This window comes from Puntigrus tetrazona, chromosome 19 (assembly GCF_018831695.1).
Source record: "Puntigrus tetrazona isolate hp1 chromosome 19, ASM1883169v1, whole genome shotgun sequence".
NCBI classification, from domain to species: Eukaryota; Metazoa; Chordata; class Actinopteri; order Cypriniformes; family Cyprinidae; genus Puntigrus; species Puntigrus tetrazona.
In genome coordinates, this window is record NC_056717.1 from 5848127 (window position 1) to 5855433 (window position 7307).

Consider the following 7307-nt stretch of genomic DNA (forward strand, 5'->3'; position numbering starts at 1 on the left):
GGTGCCGTCAGAATCTCGAAGACTCCATCCAATTAACAGCACACTGTGAAGAGAATAAAAACAAATCCATCATTAAAACGTGTTCTTTAAACTTAGCTGCTTTTAGTAATCCCCGCTCCAGCCATAATATTACTTTCACCGAAAATGTCTGAATGAGGAGATGCAGGTCAAGCACTGCTTATAAGCAAAGAAAAAAGAAGCAGCCTTGACAAATGCTGGTATGTTTTCCTTAGCAGAGATACTTATTTCTTTCACGAAGCAGCATTAAAGTATGGTATTATTATATACTCTTATTTTGTAGAGGTAGAAAGACAAGTTATCTTATCTAGAGCCTGAGATTTTTACATTCTCAAAACACAGTTTATAGCGTGGCCACAGAAAACTAAAACCCAAACCCTTAAATTCTTCTTTGTGTCCCGAGAGAGACTTGTACCATTACAGGGTGTCAGTCTCAGTAGGCCAGCCAAGTGCTCAGAAGAGAGAAACAGATGAAAGCTGGCACCTGACATTCCCTTCAGTACAGCTATCGCCTCCCGTTCGTTCTGACCAGGACAAACCATCTCCATCATAAGCGCTGCTGGGGCCAAAAGAGCCTGTATGCAGTAGTCAGCCGATGCCAGCACATGAGTACTCCTGCTGTGGCGAGGAGTTGCCTGAGTCAGCAGCTGCCCATATTGTGCAAGTTCCACAGGGCATAGTGTTTATCTGTGGCTAGCTCAGTATGTAGAAATATTTAAAGTCGGCCAGTTTTCCACGTAATGAAGAATTCACATCATAACCAGCATAATCCGGTTATATGGCAGTGCATTTTAAACATTAGTTGGGATTCATTGAAGAATCAGAGAAAAAGAAGACCAAATCTAGAAGAGAGACTGTCTCAAGATGCTTAGAAAATTACAGCTTGCAAAGTTTACCCTGAAAGCTGCTTTAGGTGGATTTTTCATCTGCTATGGCTTGTTGAATCTATTTTTAAACCGCATTTTCAAGGCCATTTTCATTACCAGCAGATCTAGACAGGTAGTTCATGCCGCCTTCCAGAACTCACTCAGACCCGGAAATGCCGGATCGGTTTTAAAATGAGCTCGCACTCCTCCTTAGCACTGCGAGAACAAGTATCCCATTCAGAAAACATACTTTACATTTAAAATAACACCAAAACAAAGAGCATTACATAGTTAACTTTTAAATCTTTAGCGTCTAAATGATTGTTCAAATTATGCCAGATAAGAATAACATCTTTTTATTCTCGCTACTCAGCACATGAATGAATAGAAAGCAAGCAGCATTTCCATCCTATATTTCTTTTTATACCAAGCAGCAAAATCCACGTCACTTATTTACAAAATTTACTTGTAGAAAAAAAAACAGTAGAGTACTTTAGTTTGGGTGCTTACAGATGTTCTCAGACTGGGAATTCTCAAAGCTATTCAAAGAAAGCTATCAAAGCACTTTCCCATTCTTTTTAAACTAATTGCAGTTGCTTTTTGCACATTTCAGGCATCTGCTCCCTACATTTTCATAATCATTTTCTAATAATCACGTTCAAAATGTATTATATAGTCCTCTATGCTTTGTATAGTCAGACCCTCCGAACATCTGCATAGGTTATGCGAGGTAGATCTTTCAGTAAGGAGAAAAATGCAGATTAGCTAATTACTCATGAATTTCTAAAAAATGGCTCAAAGGTACATCTCACTTAGATAACCAGCTGGAAAGAATATGCCAGACAGAGGGCTGCACAGAAGTAGCTAATTCACAGGAGCGGGCTGGAACGTCAGAAAGCGATCAGGGAGTAGAACGTCTGAGATGAGAAGAGGAGTAGAGATTAATGGAGGAAGGGTGACAGAGGACAGAGGGCGCATATCAGATGAAATAAAGAGGCTGCATTTGTAGACCCTGTTGTCAGTCCTGACCTCACCCAATCGCTGAGAGCGCAGCTAAATGCACTATGAGACAGACCACGTCCTCAGTAATTCCAATCAATATCACACACAGTAATGTGTATTTTTGAAATAGATATATGACATCACATAAGAAATGGCTTCTCCATTTTCAATTACAACTACCGTCTAGAAGTTACCCTGTTATGTCTATTTATGCTCCTGTACTGGCTATCTCGGCCCGTCTTATCCGTACACACTTGCCCGAGAGACCCGTTCGAGATTGGGCTGACATGTGTATTAACACAGATTTTTAATATTTGGGATATGAACTAAGGATTTCGAGCAGGAGACTGGCTTCTGCAGGTGGTGCTTTGCTATTGCACAAATTGTTTTGAGAAATGCGTTTACCGTTTTTGCGGATGTCAAGGATGAATTGAGCCGATGATTAGAAGAAAAACTTTAAACTTTTGCAGCTTTGCAGGTAGTTTTCTAAATGTCTGCTGCTTGGTACTAGTCTACTTTGCGCAATAGTCTTCTTCGAAAAAGCCATTTCCTGCTTTAACCTTCACAGCATTAAATAACCTTGCAAATCTATTAAAGATTCATAACCCAGTGAAGCCGGCTTATCACGCCAGCCTTTCAATAAAACACACAGCCTGCTGACAGGCATCTTTACGCGGCTTTATAGCGTATGCGTCCTTTCAAAAGGCTTTTTTTCTAAAGCAAATCTCAGGTTTCCCAAGTGTTTTCATCAGGAGTTTTTCGCTCCACAGATGCTACTCGCTGCCTCAGGAAGGCTTGCATATCATCTCCTGACATGTTTAACCGATCACCGCACGCCACAGCGTCTTGCAAGAAACCCGCTCCGTAGCCGTGAGTCGCGTGTAGTTGCCAGGCAGTTAAACCCTGAACAGCAAACCTCTGCAGCGCTTTGATCAGCGTATCCGCCATACTATTCGCGAACACCGGGATTCCACGCCGGCGAAATGGAAAGCTCATTCTGCAGTTAGTTTTCTGCCGCTTAAGGCCACGGAGACCAGATTAACGCTGCTCCATTGCGTTTTTTCCCTGTCATCAAATCCCATCAGTGCGCTTGAGGCAGCACATTTAGGGAATTTGCTTTAATTTGGGAGCTCTGCTGAAATGATTAAAAAATGAAAAATGGGATATGAAGTAGAGCAGCTGAGAAGGCACCGTCACGTTCTTCTAAAACTAACATCAAACTCAAACGTTTGCAATTTGTAGAAGAAGACTATATCATAACATGTCGTTCTCGCTGTCAGCAAATGGGAGTAAATAGCAGGAGTAAATTATGGTAAAATACTTTCCTAAGTGGCTTTTATCTTATCACACTGAAAAAAGCGCAGGAGTTTAAATCATGCAACACGTATAAAGTGCCGTCTCTCAAAGAAAGAAGTCAGCTCCTGAATCACTGCCAGGCTATTCTTAAAACGAGGTCTCAGATACCGATCTATATACTGATGTCTATTTATAGATCAGCTGGTGATCTATCTATCTTGCATAGCAGCTGTCTGTTATAGATCAATCGTATTGCGCTCTCACGAATGAAAGCGACTTTGCGATGGCAGTACGCCAGTTTAAGAAGTCAGTCGATTGATCGTTTGAGAGCCATTGAACAAATGAGTTAAGATAAGTAGATATTAGGAAGATAGAGGTGTCTTGTATTTGTTTGGGACTCCCAAGACCAAATACATTCCTGCAGCACTATGAACCAGACCCTTAGTGCTATGCATCAATTTATACCAATGAAAGCGAAACGTTACTTGGACTCAATAAGCTCTTTACGGTAATAATAATCAAACTTAGTTTCCCCTTTTTGCAGTCATAAGAAATTTATTTATGGAGCCTGTATTATGAACTAACAAAAATCTAATGACCAGTTTAACAAGTCAAACGTTTCACCCTTTAGAGATGGGGACGAAAATCATACTGGATGCCAAATATAAAAGACATATATCACTTGTGTCGATTGTCAGGTTTCTCCGTAGGACATGTTGAGTGCTCTGTTTAGAAATGACTCCTGAGTGGAGTCAAGCTGTCAGAATACTGATCTTTACACACTGGAACACACAGCTTAGATGTAACTTCACCAGCCCAATGTCTGAGGGTGTTTTTAGGCAGATTTATGTGATTTTTTTACATTGGAGAGCATATATTTTGACTTCAGCCGGGGCATGCCGATGTAAAATGAGGTTTTCTCGTGAAGAGGTAAAGTGAATGACAGCGCTGTGTTTGCCGTGTTTTTTGTCCACTGGTGTTCCTCGGCTCCTCCTCCACCAACAAGTCATTCTAGAGTGCCTCGTTGCCCCTGTCACTTTTTGTAGCTTTTTTCAGGCCGAGAGAGTGTTTCACTCAGTGGGCCATCGAGAGGATTTGATAGTCTCCGCATTTTTCAAAGCCGGAGTTTATCAGATGGGAGGAGAGATATGCTGATTCATGTTCTTACCTTTGAGAAGATGACAAGGTTAGAGAATAGGGTATGTAGCGTGACCTTACGCCTCACAGCCTGTGTGGAGTTCAAGGAAACACTCAAGAAACAAATGAACACCAGATCCAAAGTTCGGAACACACCTATAGTTTCTCTATTATTGTGTCTGCTCTGGAAGACTGATGCGTCGTGGCTGTGTAATACAAACAGAGCTAGAGAGAGAGTGATTTGCCAGTTGTCATTGTCTTGTAGGAGGCGTGTAAATCTTCTGAAGGGCGTGTAATAAATGGAAACACACATCTTCATTATCTCTTTCAAGGTTTTCACACTTACTCTTAATGCATTGTGTTTCTATCTGGAGCATTTGTGATATTTTAGCCTTTGGAGCATGAGTCCCTCGGTTGTGGCTGTGTAAAATCATACAGTAACTGCAGAATGGTTAAAATAGGCAAAATGCTGGAAGAGCCAACCCCAGTTTAGCTATTCCAGGACAAACAAGAGACTCATCAACAGAAACATCTATTATTTGAACTTTACACCAAAGCATGCATGTATGTAATAATATATATATATATATATATATATATATATATATATATATATATATATATATACACACACACACACCTACCACACACACACTTATTCATATATATATATATATATATATATATATATATATATATATATATATATATATATATATATATATATATATATATAAGTAGTTTAAAAGAAAATCATGTTATTTTTGCCTTTTATTATCTATTCCTTTCCCATTTCATTTTGAGAAAAATGTTATAAAATAATGTAAGATTAAATTTTTTATTTTTAAAAATATTTCATTTAAAAATTTTTCTTATACTCTAAGTAATGCAATGGCACTAGAAAAATTCTTAAATTAAAAAACTTAAAATAAATCTTATACATATTTGTATTTATATATATATATATACATAATAAATAGAACTAAGTATACACAAATATATTATATAAGCAATAACTGTGTTAGAATTCTGATTTATATTTTACAGTTCCATCCTTAAGTAATTTTCTGTACATTTACAAAATGCAAATCTGATTTATCTAAGCTTGTTTATTCTCTGCTTTTAATTATAAGCCCATACATTTTGTTTTATTAAGTTTTTTTATCTTTTTAAGCTCTAGAAACCCATATTCATTTCTAGGTTGTGGCGCATCTAAAAATTCTTTAAGAATAATCTAAGAAAACTCTGCTATTCAATTTTTGCCACAATAAATAAAAATAAATAAATAAAAAGCTGTATTAAAAGAAAGCCATTTCTGAGGTGTAGAGGGAGGTTCTGTTTCTAAAAGAGACGTTTTCCTTTTTAGCTTGAGGACACTGACAGAAATCCAGTTTAGACCTGCCAGATTTTCTGGAGATTTTACATCTGCCACATGATTTTTTTATTAAAGTCAGAGACAGAAGCTATTTGTTAATACCTATTATAAGTAATGCAGATTTAATTTAAACAATATCTTGCCTTTTTTTTTCCAGGTTTTTTTTTACACCATGTCTGAACTAATGGTTGAAAAGACACACATAAAATGTTGGCAAGAGTTACAGGAATCAGAGCTGTCAGAATAATCGCTCCCTATCCACCGACAAAGAGATTTAACTCTAGAGTCCCAGAGCAGTGGGCCAGTTTACTGTCAGGATGCTGGCACACTGAAGCTCTGACTACAATCTACAGAAGGCCTTACTGCATTACTTCACGATTATATGCACAGCCGCAATAAAACTTTTTGCAGTTCTCCTCTAAGCTCTTTCATGCGGAGATATAAGCTCACCATGAAGAATCCCGAGGACTGGGCCTGAATCACTGCACTGGAGTTAACCAAGGACACGGGCCAGTGCAGACAGAAGTCAACATTTTTGGCCAAAGTAACCACCGTGACAAATGCCTAGGCGGTTGCATATCCGGATGACGATTCGTTATGCATCCACAGCGCTGCTGAGTATATAAAGTTCAAGATAAAATAGTATATCAATGGCATGATTTGCTCAAATAATCGATCCCATTTTATTGCTGAATTCTCAAGCTTCTACAGACACGACTAGAAAAAACAAAAATCGCATTCAATTGCGGAAAGAAGGAATCGCATCATTATGCAGCCAAAGCGTGAATATTTCTCAGTTAAATATTTATGGCACCAGGAGTGATTTTATTAGCAGCTCCTGGGGAGTGAACTGGACAGGCCACGTGCGTGGCCGCCTGGGGCCAGTTCACGGGATGCGCCTGTCTAGACCCTCTGCATTTCTACTGATCAAGGTTTAGGTTCTCCTTGGTCCAGGTGTAATCCATGCATTGCGGCATTCAGTTGCTATTAATCACTGCAATAAACTATTATCTACCTCATTAATATAAACCGAGTAAAGCGGCTGATTATTGGCAGTTATTACAGTGATTTTTGTCACCGCGATGAATATTTCACAGCTTACTGTTTTAATAAAAAAAAGACTGCCAACCACAGCCACCTGGCTGGCTACTTTAATAGAGCGTTTAATGAAAGTCTGTCCGGCTGTTATAAGACAGGCTGATGGGCTTTAGTATGAGTAAGTGATTTTACCATACTGTAAAAAAGAGAGACTATATGAGGCCATATTTCCTCTTCTGTATCTAGTTGAAGCGTTTTACCCAGGCAGCGGTGAATGAGCAGGAAGGATGCAGTGTCAATTGTGATGCCTTGTGTCCTGCTGCTGATACTGTCCTCTGAGTGCTCAGAAACCAGAACAGAAGAAAAAACAGACAGACCCAGAGCGGACAGCAGTGTCATGCAGGGAATGAAGAGTCAAAGTAAGAAACCTGTGTCTATCTGTCTGTCTAGCTCATCTTCTTTTGTCTACCTGTCTCTTCCTGTCTATTTCACTGTTTCCTCATCTATCTCTATCTGTTTTTCCTCTTCTTTTTTTCTATATCTAAATCTTTATCTTCTATCTGTCTTTACCACTT